Consider the following 19,871-nt stretch of genomic DNA (forward strand, 5'->3'; position numbering starts at 1 on the left):
TGTGCTGGTTTTGGCTGGGATAGAGTTAATTTTCTTCACAGCAGCTCGTATGGGGCTCTGTTTTGAATTTGTGCTGAAAACAGTGTTGATAACACAGGCACGTTTCAGTTATTGCTGAGCAGTGCTGATGCAGAGTCAAGGCCTTTTCTGCTTCTCACCCCACCCCACCAGTGAGTAGGCTGGGGGTGCACAAGAAGCTGGGAGGGGGCACAGCCAGGACAGCTGACCCAAACTGGCCAAAGGGATATTCCATACCATGTGACGTCATGCTCAGTATATAAAGCTGGGGGAAGAAGGAGGAAGGGGAGAGATGTTCGGAGTTATGGTGTTTTATCTTCCCAAGTCACCGTTATGCATGACGGAGCCCTGCTTTCCTGGAGGTGGCTGAACACCTGCCTGCCGATGGGAAGCAGTGAATGAATTCCTGGTTTTGCTTTGCTTGCGTCCGCGGCTTTTGCTTTACCTATTAAACTGTCTTTATCTCAACCCATGAGTTTTCTCACTTTTACTCTTCTGATTCTCTCCCCCATCCCACCGGGGGGGAGTGAGCGAGTGGCTGCGTGGGGCTTATTTTCCAGCTGGGGTTAAACTACAACACTGGCCAAAGGCTGGGTGCAGGCTCTGTGTTGCAGTTATCTCCCAGCCACGTTGCCCGCTAGGCTGTTATCCCACCTAGTGGCTACAGTCTGCCTGCTCTCCCTTCGCAGAAGATGCTTTTCCATGATACTGGTGAAACAAGTCAAGGTTTGACATATTACTTCAGTCAGCAGTGAATATGCCTTCAAATTGCTTAGTCAGATGGTCAAACGCATGCTCTTGCCTTAACTGCGTAACACCAGGGACAGGTTTTACACTCCGATGGGTATTCACACCATCTAAATTTATACATCAAGTATAGATGCCTGTCTAATACAGTCAGCTTTCTAGTGTAAGTATTCTGTATCACTCTTCTTTCTTACATTTGTATCTGGCCCGTAATTTGGGCGCATCGAGATAAAGTGAATAAGCCCCTTCCTGTCCCTGCTTTTGGGACCGGCTCAAGTTCCCCTAAGTCCCTAATGGCAGCCACAGGAGTGAATTTTATCTTATCTGCTGTCCATACACAGATGTCCACAACACACCTATACACTGTCCATCCACTTCACCATCAGCCCAGCCTGGTCTGACTGAAGCCAAAAGTAAAAATGCCATTGCTCTCCAAAGAAGCAGGGTTCAGGCCCAAATTTTGAGTTTAATGGAAATGTATTATTAAAATAGGGTGCTTTTGAAAAAAATTTCTACTACTAATCTCCTCGAATCACATGAAAAAATCCATTGAAACCTGTTTTGATGACAACAAGGAAAAAGAGGACTTGCCAAAGCACTACAAGAAATGCCCTACAATTGGACAGGAATAACATTTACGGTAAGCCTTCAAGATGGAGTTCACCTGAGAAATCCTTTATTGCTTCCTTCCAGCCTTGCTCTTCACCCCTCTATTTCTATGCCACATTTTGCTCTGTTACAACTTTCCAAAAGTTGCTTTATTGTCAAAAAAAGTGGGATCTCTCCCCTCTTAATTCTTTTGGTCCCTGCAGTCCTTAAATGCATGCATGACTCTCATTGACTGAATGGTCCAAATCTTTAGGTTGTCTTCTGTACCCAGAAGAACCTCTTGATTCCTTTCATGATCTTTTTTCCCTTCTTTTGATGTTAGACTTGCTTTGTGAGACTAAAGAACACAAGGGTGAAGGCAGCTGTAGTTCCAAGTATGTGCCTGAAGAGTGTTCAGTGCTCTCCGCAGAGCAGAGATTTAATAGAGAAGGTCACCCTAGTAAATTAATGATGAATCTTTATCTTTTTATACAGAATAAATGCCTCTTCTTTGAAATGCAGAACTAAAAGAATTGTTTTCATGTGTATCCAGAAAAAAAAAAATCACATTGGTAGAAAACAAAAACATTGTCCTGACCATCATTTTTCCTAAATAAGTCTCTCTAATTTCTTTTTCGTCAAACAAAACATAAGAAAAGGAGTTGCTTCAGCCTACTGACATTTATTTATTTAAGTGAAAGCATTCTCACCTGTGCTGTCTCTCCCTGTGTACTGGAAGAAAATTTTCCCTAGAAAAGTGAAAAAAAGGCACAAAAAGCTTGACACGTACTTTGGTTTTCTTTTCCTCCACTGTATTTATTTTTTTTTATAATTTGGTGATGAAATGCATCAATACCGTACTCAATTTAACAGTCATCTTCTTCATGCAGAAAACCTGTAGCTCCTCTCTCCATGAGCTGCTTGCTGCATGCAGCCTGGGAAGCTGTTTCCCTGGGTTCCCAATTAGCTGCCTACCCAAGCTGTCTTTTCAAACCGGATCAGATATCCATGATTCCCTTCATATGTCTCCCTGCTGCCTGCTACACTTAATTTACATTTCCAGCAGTATCCTTTACAGGTGATCTGCCTGCCTGGTTATACCACGGAAGGGTTTGCCGGGCTGGTGAGCCCATCACAGGGTTCAGGCTCCGAAGCTTCTGCAAGATCCGACTGCTGCAACTTCTTGTCTCCAGTTTTCCTAGGACTGTGGGATGCTCACAGAGTCCGTGGATGAGAGAGATTTCCCATGGCACGATGGTACCTGGTTGCAGTGGTGGGGCCAGGGCAGAGCTGAGTGTGGTGTTGGCTTCCCTACCGGGGCTGCAGGTCAGTGTCAGGGCACAGGCATCCCTGGGCAAAAAATTAAAGGAAATAATTTCTCAAATTTCTACTACTATATTTCATAATTTTTGTTACTAAGTCTTGTGGGCAGCCACTCAAATCTAAAACTTATTTCTAGACAAATTCTGGTAAGGAACTCCCACTTAGCTGATGATGAGCTTCTAAAAAGAATTGCTCTGGAATTATTGATGCAGGGTGGATTTTTTGTTTCATCGCACTATCTATATGCTTAGGTACACCAGACGTATCAGATCAGCTCTTAACAGGATCATTTGCTGCCTCCCAATAATACTTGATTCTGAGATCATAATCTTCAGACTAAGATTAAAGCATCACCTTAAACCTGCAGAAAAGAATAGCTTCATGCCTGTGGCAGGTGGTGCTACCTGTGTAATATTATATTTGGCCCTGTATTTTGAAACATGTGAACTCTTAAACGTACCTGAAATGCAAAGAAACAGGCAGGAGAACTAACTTTCCTCCCTTTGCTCAGCCTGGAAGGCAGAGGGGAATTTCTCTTGGCACCCAGGAGTTTCCTGTGCTGTAAAGGGTTCATTGTTCTAGTTTCTCTCTAATAGTAACTGGATTATAAAAAGTTTTTTTGGTGCTTTTAGTGTGCTTTCTTGAAGGAAAAAGAATTTGCAGGCTGATCCACTTTCAAGTGCAAGCCAACACAAGGTCTAGGCACAGGAGCCAAACACATACATAATCAAGCTATCTGCATTTTCATTAACAGACAAGGAAAACCATTACAGTTCTGAAGCACTCTGCTTTCATCTTTTGCATAGACCACATAGCTGGAGACAACTGGGGAGATGCCTGAGAAAAGGAGCAATTACAGTTAATCAATAATCCTCAAATGGCAGCAATTAAAATTCTGAAAAAATATTAAAAAGAAAGCAGGCAAGGTAATGGCAAATCATCCATCAGCCATTCAGAGCATTTTTGCAGATCTCAACTTGAAGAAAGGGGGAGTTTTTAATTAAATCATCATCTGAGGACACCATTGATCCTTCATGTTAGACAATTTCGAGTGCAAGAAACAGCTTCGAATGGCCATAATCATAAAAGATGTGTTTGTTTCCCCCCAAAATGAGCCCCTTGCCTGGCTACGTAAAAAAGATGATTCTGCTGAAACGATATGGGAGAGCTCTCTGCTTTTAAATTATCTAATTTCCATCTCCTTAGCTGAGTTAATTTAGTGCGGTAACATATGTATATGTTTCCAAATAATGACATTTGTAGATAGCATTTTCTGCATAACTTTGTCCCCTGCCCCGAGAAGATAAAACCAGCTAATTATGGTTCAGCAGGTCTCGTGTTTCCATGACACGAGGAACTTGAGCAGTTTGACTTAGGAAGTGCTTTTCCTCAGCTCCAACCAGGGCACAAATTTCAGTTTTAGGGATTCTCAACAGCCTTTTGGAGGCTCAGCCCTGGGGGTCCCCTCGTGATCCCATGTGTCTTGAAGGGGCAGCACAGGTGGATGCATCCTTAGAGAGGTCACCTACTGTTTTCAGAAACGGTGGCTGATTTGGGGTGTTACCTTTCAAGGCTGCACTCGCTGACGGATGAGGAGGGGCTCCCAAATCACCCAGCAGCTGGTCAAGGCTGGGGGGAGGTGGAGCTGGGGATGGACTCAGGGCTGCCCAATCTGCCTTGTTAGGAGACTCAAGTGGCCTCAGGTGGTGGGCTGGGGTGTCTGCAGGTTTTTCCCTGGGTGGGAAGAATGTGGCATCTCGACAGAGCCTGGAGACCCACCCATGTTGCAGGGAGGAAGCCCAAAGAGGGTAAGTTTTTTGGTGGTTTTCATTGTGTGGGGGTTTGGGGTTTTTTTAGCATCTTTCCCTTTGTGATTGTAGAGCTGATGGTTTATTGGACTGGAGAGCATTAACTGCTGTGTCTGGGGCCTGCGATAACTGGAGCGGTTTGTCAGGAAATGCGAGTGTAACCTCCTGTGCATTAAAACCAGAGGGACTCAGCTCTGACGGGGCCTTGTATAACTAAAAACATTGTGGTGGTGATGTTCATGTCAGGCTTGGTGCGGGAGTTATGCTGCAGGAGGCTGGTGCAAACTGGGGGGTTGGCTCAGGTGGAGGACTGGGATCTCTGTCCCCCCAGATCCCCTGAGACAAACAGTGGGTTAGAGATCTCTCCTCTTCTTTATAAAATATTTACATTTGTATTGAAGCTGATGAGAACGCTCACAGGAGAGATATTAAGCATTCACGCAAGCATTTGCAAGGTGAGACATTTGACCTTTCTCTGCCTGATTTCCCTGCCCAGCTGTACAGTGGAGCAGTTAACATGACCCGCTTGTGTCAGAAGGAAAAGATATTTGCAGTGTCTATCTCTAGCTGACTTGGGACATGAAAGATAGGTACCTTTTGGGACACATATACCTCTTATTCTTGTAATCTGCACCTGTATTAGATGCCTGGGGCAGCCTGAAGGAGACATTATGAATTGCTGCATCTGTCCCCTTTGTCCCCAGTGACCTAAACTCACAGCTCCCCAGCTTTGGCCAGGGAGCAGGTCCTGCTGTCAGAGGGCAGGCAGGGATTACAAACCAAGTACCTACCTTTGCTTTCCTTGCCCAGCTGCTAAATAGCTCCAGCAGCTCCTCCTGCAGTATCCCTTGTGCTCAGGGCTTGAGCTGTGGAGCTACCTCAAGGTGCAGCCTTCACACCAAAAGCAGCACACCTGAAACTCTCATTTGACCAGCCCAAAAGCTTTACATTCAATATATGCACTGGGCCGGGTCCAAACACTGCTTTGCTGTTCATTGTGTGCTTTTTTAAAGGGAAACCTGTGAATAGTTTTTTTGTCGGAAAGAATAAGATGCATTATTATCCAGCTGGGAGAGGTGAGAGAGTTACTTAAGAGTAAGTTTAGTCTTGTTTCTCTGTAGTGCGTTGTGCCACTCCAGTGGAAGGCATCTGCCTCAGCTCTGTGAAAACAGAGCAACAAACTAAACTTTGTGGTGCAACGGTGGTTATTTAATAAGTGTTGATAAAAAGGCATCACCTTGCCTTAGAATGATAGCCCTGTAATGGATATCACATCTTGGCCAGTGCTTAGTCTCCTGCAAGATATTTGAGCAAGGGAAAGCTCTGTAATAAGGCCAGGCTGGCTGGTGGTGGTGGTGGGGTGTTGGAGACGAGCGTTCACTGATGTGCAGATCATTCCTTTTAAAGAAAAACACCCTCATCCTCCCTCAAGTATCCAGCACTGCTGATGTACGAAGTATGAAGTGCTTCTCTGCTTCTTGCTTTGCCAGAGCACACAGCTCTTGGCATTGACAGCTTGCCTCCATCCAAAACACTAAACTTTAATCTAATTAGATGAGCTTTTCTCCCCTTTGAGTTGCACCTGCCTAAAGTCCTGTCAAATTTTGCTGCTGGCTGCCTCGGAGGCTTTTCCAAGGCTGATGAGGAGTGAAGAGCAGGATCCAACTGATGTTGAGTCCCGTATCATGCTTGTAGGCAAGAAAATGTCTTCTCTGAAGACCATGACCAGCAGTACTTCAGAAAAAGACAGAAGATGCTCTCTTTTTTTTTTTTATCTTCAAGGTTTCTGTTGGAGCCTTTCTAGTTACCAACGGCTAAACATTCCCCTGTGTTCTTTGATGTCCCCCGATTCCTGTATGTTTGCCGTAAGGAGAAGCTGAACCACTTACAAAGACAAACTGATAAAAAGAGGGACCTCTGTGACAGCTGATGTCCTCATTATCTGAGCTAAGTCAGACTAGCAAGTAGAGGACAATTTTCTTTGTCCTCTTTTTGAACAAAAAGGCGATGCCAACGTCTACATCCTGAAGAAGTAACAAGAGCAACTGGTCCAGGTTGGTTCTGAGATCCCAAAACGTGTAAGCACATGTTTAGCCTTAAAGAAACAGAATAAAATCCCTGAGATTTGGGGTTTTAAATAAGTTCAAGTGACTTTCTTGATTATGAATCGCTAAGGGCAGTGAAGCAGGAAGGATGTGTAAGGGCTGGCCGTAACGTCCATGGAATTGACCTTGGAGGAGCTGAATCTGGACTAGAAACTCGGAGGCAGTGGTTGTATGCAAGGACGGATCCCAAACGGAGGTAAACGAAGCCAAGAAAGCTCTACTCAGTGAGTCCGGTCCAGGAAATTTCTGGCGCTAACATCTTTTTGGAGTCCTTTAAATGCCAGCCCCTTAGGCCTTGAAACAGCTAACTGGAGAAAAGCAAGAGAAGACCCAGGAAGCATCAACAGCAGCAGGATGCAGAGTGTGTATGTGCATTTAACGCTTCCCAGGACTTAGTCTTGCTGATATAAAATTGAAATATGGGGTTTTTTGTGGCTTCTAATTTAGCACTGAACAGATGTGGAACTGTTGAAAGTAAAATGCTCATTAAAATTACTCCATTTCTCTTGATTCACCGTAACAAGATTACTTCCCTTGCAGAACGTTTGCTTCAGAAACACACCCAAGGAAGCAAAGCCACTGTAATAACCAGACCATAGCAAAGGAGCTCACGCTTGTTTCCTCAGTGCAGGCAAAAAAACACTTCAAGACCTGCCTCGTGTCTCTGCACTCCTTCCCTTGCAGCAGGACAGAGGCAGGCTGCTGAGGAGCTGCGAAATCTATACGTAGCTGCTTCTTCAGTTCATCCTTCTCTCCCTTGGGGGGGGGGAAAAAGGCTATTTGGCTTAAAGATCACCCAGGGTCTCTAACTTGAATCTCCTGCAGAGGGAGAGCCACTTGGCGTATATAAATCTCTTCCTGCTTGCCCACATTGGCGTTTGCTGTCCAATGTGCTGGCCCGGCTGCCCTCTGGTTTCTCCAGAGAAGCTCGCAAAGACCCAAAAGGCATCAAAGGAGTGATGACTCGGTCCAGTGTGTGGGGGGTTGGTTTTTATCATCTCTGGATGAAGCCTGCGATACGCTCTCAAAACACCATCAGCGATGCTCCTGGGTTTCTCCTCTTCCTTTCTGCTTTGGTGCAAAGGTTAAAGCAAGTGCCAGTTCTGCTTATAACAGGTTTGAAAAGGAGCAAAACTCAAAGGGAGCCTTGCCAGCAAGCTTTGCTTTCCCACCCAGCAGGGATGAGCCGTGTGGCAAATTGTTTGTTAAATTGAATCTCGCGTTCTGCGCTCCAGCAGAAGCAAAACAAGAGGTGCCACAATTACAACTTCATTCCCTGATTACCTGCCTCAGCGTGGCAGCAATAAGCATTCACAATTTGTCGCTGCACAGCCAATGCATCTTTAAACTGAAACGGCATCTTAATTGTATCCACTAATAGTCAGCTTCAATCAAAAATCACTCTGAATCATTCCAGCTAGACTAGCTGGGGCTCCTAGCACTTCGCTTTTGCTGGTTAAGGGACTCATCTGAGATCATTGTGGTTTTATTTATGTATACGATCAGCAAGGGGGGGGGCGGAGAGGAGTACTGGCAGCCCTATAAACTCTGGGGCATCTTTATCACTTGGTATTAAGCTGGGGAGACAGGACAGCTGGGATTTATGTGTTGCTGCATACGGCTCCTTTTTATGGCTTTTGCATGATTTAGGTAGAGCTGGGCTTGTGGATGGCAAAACTGATGAGCGGGGAGGGTCTTGAGTTTTAATTTTGCGGTTCCTGTTGATGACAATAGTCATAAATTTCAAGGTGTTTTGTGGTGGGGCTTCAGCTTTCAGTTATTGGTGTAGAGAATGCAAATGTCAGCAAGCAGAGTAAGAGCAAACCCTTTTTCCGAGGCAAACATTTGGGCATGAGAGTCTGTAAAAATTGCCTGATGGATGTTAAACCTCTTCCTGTTTTGTGGCAGACTAAGATTAAACCTGCAGACTTTCAGGTTCAGCAGCTGGGCACAGAATTGAACAATTTCCCCCTCTCACAAGTCCCGGGGACTTTCCTCTCTTGTGAGCAGCGCTGGCTCCTGGGGGGCAGCCAACCTCCCCAGGGCACCGGGAGCTGAAATGCGTGCGCAGGGCCTGAGCTGGGGACCCACAATGGTGATGTGGTGGAAGCAGGATAGGGCCAGTGGAGCCTGTAAGGATGAGGTGAGACTTCAGCAAGGGCTTCCCTAACCTAGAGAGGGACAAAATGTCCCTCCTGTACCTGCTTTTCCACCCCATTAAATCACACCGCGGATCAATAGCAGACAAATTACGCCGGTGGCCAGTGGCTAGTTTATGAGATTTTTCTTTATTACCACTTCAGCTCAAGTGCTACCATGGAGGGAGAAGGATGAGACTAATTTAACTTCTCTCCCGGACAATAATTACCCAAGTATGTAAACCCTGCTGCCAGATGTACATCTCCAAGTGTACCAGTGTGAAAAACAGGGTTTTTTATTTAAGCTTCTCCTATTGGAGCGCTTCAACTCCACTTGCAAACTCCTAACTGTAACTACAGCTCAAAGGCTTCAAAATTACTATAGTGGTGAAGAACCTAACACAGCAACTAAAGAGACGGTTTGCTGGAAGAGATGCGTCGGTGACTCTAAAAACTGCTGTATGGTACTGCAAGACATAGAAGAAAATGGCAAGTGCCGGGGGGCATGGCAAGCTGTTTCTCAGCAGGAGGCAGGCAAAACTCGGCTCCTAATTCCTGTAGAAACCTCAGTGTCCTTTCATGTCACAAATAAGGTTTTGAGCGCTCCTGAAGGGTGTTTTCTTGCTTCTCAGCACTCTGGAAGCCTTTTCCTAGCTGCTCTGCTGACCTCCAGGAGCAGGAAAGAAAAACGTTTCTGTACCACCCTAAAGGCTCAGGACAAGCTGCTTTGCTTTAACTTGGGTGTGCAAATACCGGCATGCACTGCACAGCTTCTCCCCGGCTGGGGGTTCCTGCTGTAGCTCTTGCACAGCTGGAAGTCAAAAGCACTTCCACCAAATAAATAAAGCTGCTCTGAGATTTCCTCCTTTCTCTGTCTGCCAGCATCTCCCAAGGACAGATGATGTTTAATAGCTCTGTTCTCTGCTGTTAACTTAACTCCTCCTTTTTGTGGTTTGTAGTGGTGCGTGCTCCTTTTCCGCTGTAGGAAACTCCTTTCCTTGCTCCTGCAACTTGTTGCCCCTTGCAGCTCTGCTTCCTTAGCACTGAGCAGCTGTATCCTCCCTCTCTGCTTTTTTCTTCTTTTCCCCATACTCATTAATTACTTCATGCAGCACCCAGCTCCCCCGCTCTCTCTGACCTGCCTGTGGCCACAGACCTTCAGCCTGTGATTCTCGTTCCTTGCCTCCTCCAAGCTTGTCTCCTGTTGTCTCCTATGCCTAAAACCCGGCCATTTATCAACGTGTTAGTGAGAACTGCCATGCACCAAGTGAAATGTAATAATAGGCAGGTTTTCTGTTAGATGATTGCAAATACTAATATTGGCACAGACCCTGATCTTTCTCCCGATGGCAGTGTCACTCGAGTACCCTGAGGTGGTATCAATGGCTTCTCCAGTCTTAGGGTGTGATTTAGGCTCTGACTTAACAAAGCACCTCATTAAAGTTGATCAGAAGAGTAAATCAGTCCCTTCAGTGATTGCACTTCAAGGTGGGAGCCTGAACTGCACAATGCTGCCTTGGGAAAGTCAGGAGACAGGACTGCTGAGCTACTGCATACAGTGCAGCTGCCTGGTTTGTCCTTCCCTGCTCAGAGGCAGCACCCAGCACCTTGGGGATCCAGCCCGGCTCGGGGACTGTAATAGTCCTCCCACGACTGTCGGACCCCATGCACTGGACTGAGCAGGATTTTACTTGTGCGTTAGCAGCACCCATGGGTTTGCAGACTTGGGGCTGAGGTTCAGCCACTGGTGCTTTTTCAAAGCAGACTAGATGAAGGCGCGATGATATGCGAAAGGCAAAAGAATTCAGTCACCTTATTTGCATGTTTCTGATGGCAGACACACCAATAAACAGAAGAAATGTTGGATAAAGACCAGAGGAGTTTGCAATTAACACATTAAACAGATCTACCAACTGTAGGATCAAAAGCAGAGTAGGAAACGAAACACCCATGCAATGTGACCATGGCTCTGCGTCAATGATTTGATTTGCGCTAACATTAAAGGCCCATAGGAAGCTGATGTTGCCTTGTAAACTCCATCTCCTTTCATGTAAACTACTTCCCACAGTCTGGCACCAAACAGATAATTCCTCTCTCCTTCTTGTCTTTTTATAACTGCATAATCTTCAGGATCTGATTCCTGCCTTTACTGTGTACTTGCTTCTGCTAAATCAACTTCTGTACGTGTGCCAGGCAGTATTTTGTTGACAAAAATCATTTTGTCACCAGAATTATGTGTATGCGCCTGATGAAATGCCTGACAGAATGCTTTTAGTCGCATGAATTTACTCAACTAAATGATATTAGGTGGATTAAACCAAGAATTTCGTCAGACTCTTTCCTCTAAGGAAAGAATTTCATTGATCCTCTCTGAAGTTGGAGACACCCATGTAGCCAAGTGTATTTATTCGATAAATAAGTCTGCCATGGCCTTAAAATTGCTGCAGCAGGACACAAAGACAAAGGGGGAACTTGTGTTAGGGCTTGACAAGCTCACTAACGCAGTGGGGGTTAGGACTGAAGTTTCTCTGTGAGATGTAGCACTACGTGTGACTTGTTTTTTTCGGACGCTGTGTCTCTCTGAGCATCACCACAAGGGGTGAGATTTTTTTTCTCTGTATGACTTTCACGATAGAAAACGGATGTCTGGCAAAAAAATAAATTTTTTCAGACATTGGGAGGAGGGTGTCAACAAAATGCAAACCCCAGAATAACCAAGTATGACAAACACATTGTTTTTCCCACCTTTTCTTTGAGATTTTTCTATTTCATGATCAGCTCTCCTGAATGTTTTCCTAGTGCAGACTTAGCTGCTGCTCTGTGGGTAGCAATACTAAAGCAGGTTATGTGCTCTGCTTGTCTCTTCTGCAGCACCTTTAACTTTCTTTGCTCGGTGGTAGAAGAAATTGGGTTTTGGGGAAGGAAGGAAAGAAACTCTTGTTTTTTTTACCCAGAGAGGTCAGAGAGACTGAAAATGCTGCTTGCTTTTGTGTGTGGCGATGCCTAATGATATGCTGTCATCTCTTCTGCCATCAGAAAGCCTTGATTTCACCTCTTGGGTCCTTCTACAGCTGAATGATGGCTGAAAAGGGACACGCACGCACACACACACCCGGCATTAATCTCTGCTGGGAGCTTACATACCACTATAATAATTAATAATAATGACCCAAATTTTTATTCCTAGTGTGTCTTTGGCAGTGTTCAGATAAGGCTCTGAAAGCCTTTTACAGTGAGGGATAAGAACTGATCCCCTGTTCATCCTTGTACAGCCCGAGTCTGTCTCATGCCAGCCTAAGGCAGTTGATTTGAAGCCTTACTCCACTTTTTCCCCAGGGTGCCAAGTTCAGAGCAATCGAGGCACAAGGGTTATGTGCCCGTAATTCCTCACACGGCTGCAGAGCCAGGGCAAAACCACCCGTGAATTCATCTAGGCAATTATGCCTCTTGCTTAAACACACTCGGAATAAAGTGCATTAAATTCTGGCTTGTGACTCGCTGCCGCTACCTCTAACAAGGTGTTATTTTTCTAATTGCTTTTGTTTGGTGTTTTGGGTTAGGATTTTTTTTGCAGCTCCCCCCGGGTTCTCAGTGTGGCTCTTCACAGGGACCCCGCTTCCACGTGTGGGTTCCTGCGCGTTTCCCCTGTGTCCTTCCATCTGGGACACAGGCAGGGGCTTCGCCCCATCTCTCTTCTCCACAGTGGCAGGGGATGCACTTCCATGGCCAAGGGGTGCGCAAGAAAATAATGCTGCGTTAGTTAGCTGTTCTCTGTCTGACCTGAAAGTCAGTATTTTTATAATTAAAACATGGAAAATGCCACCAGGTATGTTTGTGAAGTAAAAAACCCACTACTTTTAAGTCTGCTATTGAGTAATGATAAATATATACATGGTGTCAGAGCTGGTGCTGCTTTCCGTTAGGGTGGGTTTTCCTTTTGCCAACTGATTTATCTGTGAAATAATCAACCAGCGTTGAAATTAAAGCCCGTTAATATAGTTGATTCGTAAATAAAAAGGAGAGTTAGCCAGACAGAGTGGAAACATAAATAGAGACCAAATGTTATAATATAATGAGAGATAATGCTCCTGTTTAGAAAAAGACTATCATCCCCCTGCATGCTCATGGTAACGGAGCGGTAGGCACATGGGCTGGTGGTATAGCAGAAATGCCGTTGACTAATACCGCAAATGTTGAGATAAATCTGTTATTTGAATACTCATCAATTATAAAAAGCATTTTGAAGGTCCACAGCAATTACCCACTTGAAGGGTTTTCCTGGAAACCTTACTCAGAAAAGCTTACTTTGTTGAATTGTTCTGCAAATCTCCTGCCAAGCCCTGGGAGGGGGGAGAAGGGAGTCAAAACCTCCATCGCTTCCCCTGAAAAGTATCCAGGTGTGTGGAGGTGGTTTGAGGTTTTAATAACTCGCAATACAGAAATGGAGAGGTTAACGGTCACAGTCACATAATTTAGGGAACGTGGCTGAGCGTTGCTGCTCCCCTGTAAGGAGAGCTTGTGGATAGATATTAAGATAGAAATTATTCAGTACGATGCACTTGGGCTGCACAGGGAAGAATTAATTGACACCTAGATGTATTGGGGGTAGGGACGGTGACAACATATGATAAATGAAACACGCAGCAGTGAGAACAGATGTATGCTGGAAGGACAGCATGATAAATGTGCATCTTGATATTTACAGTGCCTGAGAAAACGCTCCTGATCTGATACAGGTTCAGTAACTACAGTCGTGTTTGAGTACGGTGGTGACTTGATTGATTTAATTAGCTCTCATTAATGGCATTGAAGATAGTTCAACAACAAGCAACGGAGTCTCGCTGAAGTGTTGCATGTTAATTGCTTGATGATTTGTGTTATGGGACAGCTCTTTTGCGTAAGTACAAATTAGGTGGTGAGTTGTTTGGAAACACTGATGTCTCTCCTCGCTGGGAGAGACGAGACCGCTGCCCGGGCTGGCTGCATCGTGCACCTTCCCCATGCCGGCACGGGCTCTCTGTGCCCCGTGAAGGTTTACACCCTTGAACAAGGCTCTGGCTGCAGCCCACAGGGCTCCTTCCCCAGTCACCCCCCCTCCCCGCTCACATGAATAGAAGGGACCTTGCAAATCAATATCCTCATTAAAGCTTATAAATTATTCCTTTGATCTACATTGACTCTGAGGAGTGAGCAAGCTGGCCCAGGGAAAATTAAAATCGCCCCTATGGCTAAATCTACTCAAATATTATTATTCTTTTTAACCTTTTTCATAACAGCATTTTAAAATTCAATTTGGTGTTCTCAAACCAACTGCAAAATGACAAAGTTTGGTCAAACAAGTGAATTTCCTTCCCACACTTTTTATTTCATATAAGAAGTAACTAAACTTGATGTTGCCTGACTTAGGTGGGAGTTACCTGCCTCTGCCCTGGACTTCACCACTGTTTATAGCTCTCCATATCTGACCTGGCATTTTCCATGCTCAATATCTGCCTTGGGCTGAGCTCTCTGGAGATGTCATCGCTGTCTCGGGGAGCAAGATAAGGGCAAGGGAGCATAGTCTGTCTGTGTAGTAAACTGGTTGTAAGAGGTACTTTCCCCTTGCCCGGGTGAGGAGGGAGGAAGCAGGCTGAGGGTGAACGCAGAAGGTGGAAACATGGGATGGCCCAGAGGGACAGCACTGCAGCGGCTGGGCACGGGGAGCAGCAGGAGCTGTATGGCATTGCCTAATCCTGCTGCGCCCGCGGGGGCGAAAAGCTGGGGCAGAGGATGGGGGTGGTGGCATGCCCTTGCTGGGATGTAATCACCAAGGGGTGATATAATTAAAAACTATTGGTTTTGAGTGGGTTAAATCCATCCAGGCCAATCATAATTCTGGCGTGGCATTTCTTTTGTAGACTTTGCTTTGGTAACCTTAGGACTGTTTAAAGGGGGGTTATTTGTGGGTGGTGTTCATGTGCTGCTAACAGAAACCACGACAGGACACCCACCCCGGCGGGGCGATTCCCATGCAAGGTGTGCATCGCCAGATGACTGCAACTTGGAGCAAGTGCTTGTGGAGGTGGTATGTTTGCCCTTTAAAGGAAGCGTAGGGCTTCATTCTGGTCTTCAGGATGGTTTAAAGGAATGGGAATTAACAAATCCATCCTGTGTTTGCCATTTCTGTGTGAAAACCAACATACCAGGTCTGTGCATACGTAGAGGAGGTATGTCACCACACCTCCATCCTCTTTTCAGGAGCCATAATGCTTGACAGCATCGCAGGCAGATCTAATTTTACAAGTGAAAGGCTGCTTTTGCCTCCAGTTCTGCCAGCCGCAGACTGCAAGACCTCTGTCCAAGGGTCAGTCGCTCGATCTGCCTCGCTGCAAGCTGGAGGAGAGCAGAAAGATGTGCATCTCTGCCAGCACTCTCTGACCGCAGAGGCACTGTGAGATGGTCCTTTCTCAAAGGCCAGAAAGGACCCAAAAATGCCTTTCATGGATAAAGATTCAGTCCCAGCTGTGAGCACATTGGCTGAATATTGCAAGGGCAGAAATGCACAGGCTGGTTGGACCCATCTTTCATGACTGGATGAAGCCCAGACCTGCTGTATGCTGGATTTCTGTGCTGAGTGGGGTCTTTCCTTTTGGAAGCAGTTTAAGATACCGTCCTCCGCAACTGAGGTTTCATAGCGGTCCAGCCTTGGGGTGACTGGGAGCCATTCGCGGCCTGGCCTCAGTGTCCCTTGCCCACATCAGATGCGCTGGGTGCTCTCTTTGCCTGCGCCAGCCTCTGCCCTCTGGGGGACAGTAAGAAATCGCATGCGGCTACTCGCCTCCCGCTGCAAGGCAGCATCATATGCATGTACTTGGGAATGGTTCATGTAAAAAAAATTAACTGTACAGCTGTCCTGACTGATGAGGGGTGCTTTAGAAATGAAAAGCAGTGTTTAGGAACTGGCTCAGCTGTCTCCTGGCAAAGCCATTCCCTGTGAACAGCGCACACTGCCAGAGGACCCTAGGCAAAATGCAAGCTGTGCTTCCCAAAATAACCACTTTTCCCCACCTTTTTTCTTTTTTCTACCTTTTTTCCACACCTGACACTGTGGTCAGAGGTGGTGGGAGAAGCGAAGCGAGTGTACTGGTGTGTGCTCTGCATGCTCCTGGCAAGCCAGGGTTTTCTGGACGGGAGGTTGCATCATGTTTAAGTCTTGTCTCTTTTGTGCTTTTGACCCTGCAACTTTCTTCATATATCGTGGGAAGTATTTTTGCACTGTGAGGAAATGGCTTGTGTAGTCACTTTGGACAAGTTGTTATTAGGGCCAAGCCAGGAAATCTGGGCTACAGTGACAGAGCTGATGCGTGCTGGTGAGGGGCATTTTGGAGCTGTACCTCTCCAGACCCAAAGGGCCGATGCTTCCACCTTTGCGTGAAGTTTGGGAGGAAGACTGGCTGCCACCTCCCTGGGGTGGCAACCTGAGAGAACGTAGCTATTTCATGGGCAAGATGAGACGTGAAACGGCACTCGTCTTGGTGGCAGAGAGAAATCAGGTTCTGCATTTATGGATGCAGTGTGGAGCAGTCGTGTCTTCTGTAAGTTATACCTTCTGATTACACAGGCTGCTGAACTTCATTTAACCTGTAGCTTTGGGAACGTGATGGCATTGAGAGAGGTCTGAGAAAAGAGTTTCTATCCTTGAAGAAATTCATAGATATTGACCTTCTGTTTTGCCCTGAAGTAAGGCAAACAAAGACGAAAATTATGAGGTTTTGCAAAGGCAAAAAACACTGTGTTTTCAATTTATTGTAGCTTTTTTCTCCATCAGGTTGTTTTGATATTAAGACTAAAGTGACTCCAATAAAATAAATTCCACAATTATTTCCCACAGGTTATTTCTGTTGAGTGCACTTTTTCAGAGGAGAAACCCATGTGACTGGGAAACTTCCCACCAGATCTAGAGACCACCACGTTATCTGTGTTGGGAGGGGCAATAAAGCCCCAGCACTGTCTCGCAGTGCATTGATGCCCATGGCTGCCCTTACAGCAAAGCTCGGCAGCATTCCTACATAGCCATGAGCTTGGGTCGGCTGAGTTTTGGGACAGTGAGGACAACCGACCAGCAGGAACTAAGAATCTCTCCCCTTTTACTATTTCAAAGACTAAACGCTTGGGTAGTCTCAGGAGATTTTTGTATATTTTCACCAATGTGCCCTTGTGCAAAACAACAGGATTTCTGCACAAAATCCACTCGGGGGGGGGAAACAACTGGACCTTTATGAGTAGCAGCGCTGAATTTCCTAAGGTGTAACCCTTTCTCAAACAATTCTTTTCTAAAATACAGTCCCTCGGTTTATAGATTTGGTGAGGAGATAAAGTACTGCAGATGGCTGCTTTACACACTATGCCCTTTCTACACCCATCATGAATGCTGTGCTTTTCCTGAAATTGTCTCCAGTCCTGTTCAAATTCTATGGAGAACTTGTTTTAATAATAACTTGTCTAAAGAAACAAATTTCATTATCTAAAAACAAAAGGGACCCTGGCTTTTAAAATATACAACCTGCCCATATGACACACAGACACCCTCTTTGAGCAGGAAGGGTATGAATCCTGTAGCTCCTGACTTGGTGAAGATGTTTGAGAAAGACCTTGGCCTTTAATGCTGTTCAAATACTGGTATTAAAAGCCCTCCCTTGACTTTCCCAGCTTAGCAAAATTCTTTGTTACTGTTGTGGAGGGAGGTGTTGCTCATCATTCTGTCAGCTGTATCTAGGGAGTTATTAGCAGTTTTCATTAAACCAGCGTTTAGGATAAGCAAGTTGCAGTGGTCCAAGCATAAATATCAAAGAGAGGTTGTTTGAGAGCTGATGTCCTATTTTTTGGTTGGATAGCTGCAATAACTGCATTTCTGAAAGGAGCGTGTTGTAACTTGATAGAAACTCAGTGCACAAACTAGCATGGATGCATGGTGCTTTTTGACTGAATTAGTAAAGTCCTTCAGCTCTCTGCAGATGAAACCCATAAAAGAAGCCTGTCTGAGTAAAAACCCTTAATTTCCATTGTTATGCAGAAAAACGTCAGGGGACCAAAGGCATATATATCTGCCTCGGCCTGCTCTCTCCTATAAATAGGAAGGTTGTATCTCCAGCATGCTCTGTCCTTCAAAAGAAGTCAAGACTTTCTCTCCCTTTGGAGAAAGAAGGTAACTGGCCTTGCGAATGAAGGTGACTTCTTCCAGGCTGTCACTCACCTAGTGCTGAGGCTCCCCGGCCTGTTTTTTGTCTTCTTTTATGGGATAATGAAAATACAAAATCCAAACTTTTCAGTAAACTAGCTCTTGGTTTCATATGCGTGAATCTGGTTACAGTGAGGACTTTGCCCTGTAGGTTTGTCTGGATTTTTTTCTAACACGCTTATTTGGATGCATGTATTTGGGTTTTGTTTTGTTTTTTCCTAAGTTCCTAAATTTGGATGAGGATGAGAATGGGCTTTCACCATTTCCCATGTGAATGGGTTCCTAACAGCTTTACAGAATTAATAATAGCTGGGCGTGAAGGCACACGCTCAGAGCAGCACAGAGGGAGACCAATTGAAGAGGGGAGAAAAGCTAAGAGCTGCAATTCTGCAAAATAGGTTCTCCCTTTACAGTGGCCCCAATCTTCTTCTTCGGGCAAAGCTTTTCACTTGCTACAGACGCAAGTCTCAGCTAATTCTTGCTGCTGTGCTACCAATTTTATTGCAGCGGCAGTACTGATGGAATTGCTCAGCAGTAGGGCGCGTGGCTTCCCACCGGCCTCTCTGCCCCAGCCATCAAATACACTTTCCCCTTCCTCCTACCGAGTCTTGAGCCACTTTACAAGGGTCTAAAAGAAACTCGTGTGGTGCTAAGCTTTAATAGCACCAAGGCTGCTGTACCTACCCAGTCCTTCCCTTGTGCAAGCAAGAGCTGTTTGTGACTGCGGAGGAAGGGCAACAAATTTTAGTCTGTCATTCCTAGTTTTAGCATTTATCCCAGAGTTTTAGGAATATCCACAGCTTCCGAGCAAGAGCCTGCTGTCTGTAGCACGTTGCGTGATGCCCTCGTGTCCGCACAGCTTAGAGACTGAACCTTGCCTTGGTTCGGTGGTCTTGCTCCAGAGAGTGTCTCTGCTTTAACTGTGGCTCATTAATAGGTTTTGGGAGATAAAATATTGCACCAAACTTATTCCACAGCTCCTGAGAAACTTAGAGTTGAGTGGTTTTTACTAAGCCTTATTGCAATGCCCCCTGTACATAGATTAGAGCTGCTTGGCCCCTGGTTAAGTCTTTCCGGAGAAGTGCTCGATCAATGAGAAAAGTGGTTGGTGTCAGGGATGCTGACAGGTAAAGGCATCACACTGTCATCCAATTTTTGACTAAGGAAAGACCCTTGCTTGGAGAGCTCTCTGAGAGCACTTAGGTGTTCATTGCCCACTGTCAAGAAGCCAGCTTCTGGATTAAGGAGGTGACAAAAAGCCAATTGAATATCACCGCAGGGCTGGCCTGCAGTGAGGGAGTTGGATGGCGTTTGCTCAGTGCAGCGGCACTGTGCCTTCAGCAGTCAAGGGGGGAAAAAACCTTTGCTCTTGCCTTCACAACGGGCTCTTTCTGAGCGTGGCAAAGCTCATAGTTTGTCGTAATTAATGTATCGTTAGCTTGTTGTTACTCTGGTCATCTGAATGTCAGTGTTTCTGCCCTCTCTGGGCTTTTCCATTTAAAGGAGCCTGGAGAATGTGAAAATGAAACTTAGAGATGGATTACAGTAAAAAAATGTCAAGTCTGTGAGGAAGCTGGGCATTTATTTGAGGTGTGTGTAGAGATGGAGGGTTGGTTGTTCTCCCTAGGGAAATGTATGCTCAGATCTGCTTCGAAAGAGGCAAATAGGAATTCTTAACGTTGGTCGGCACTCTGAGAAATTTCTGGTCTGCTAAAGGTAACATGGCTTCATAAGGCAGATGGCTGTTCGCAGGTCGCGTGGCAAAACGAGTAGGCAGAAGAGAGGACTCCATCCGATCTGGCAGAGAAAGCAAAGCGACTCAACGCCAGGGTGTGCGGAGGAAGCCCAAGCATTTTGCACAGCTGCGAAAGCTTGGCTGTTGGGATCATGGGAACATGCAGTTTTGGCTCTGCTTGTTTATAGAGGC

Source organism: Aptenodytes forsteri, unplaced genomic scaffold (assembly GCF_000699145.1).
Source record: "Aptenodytes forsteri isolate BGI_AS27 unplaced genomic scaffold, ASM69914v1 Scaffold5, whole genome shotgun sequence".
NCBI classification, from domain to species: domain Eukaryota; kingdom Metazoa; phylum Chordata; class Aves; order Sphenisciformes; family Spheniscidae; genus Aptenodytes; species Aptenodytes forsteri.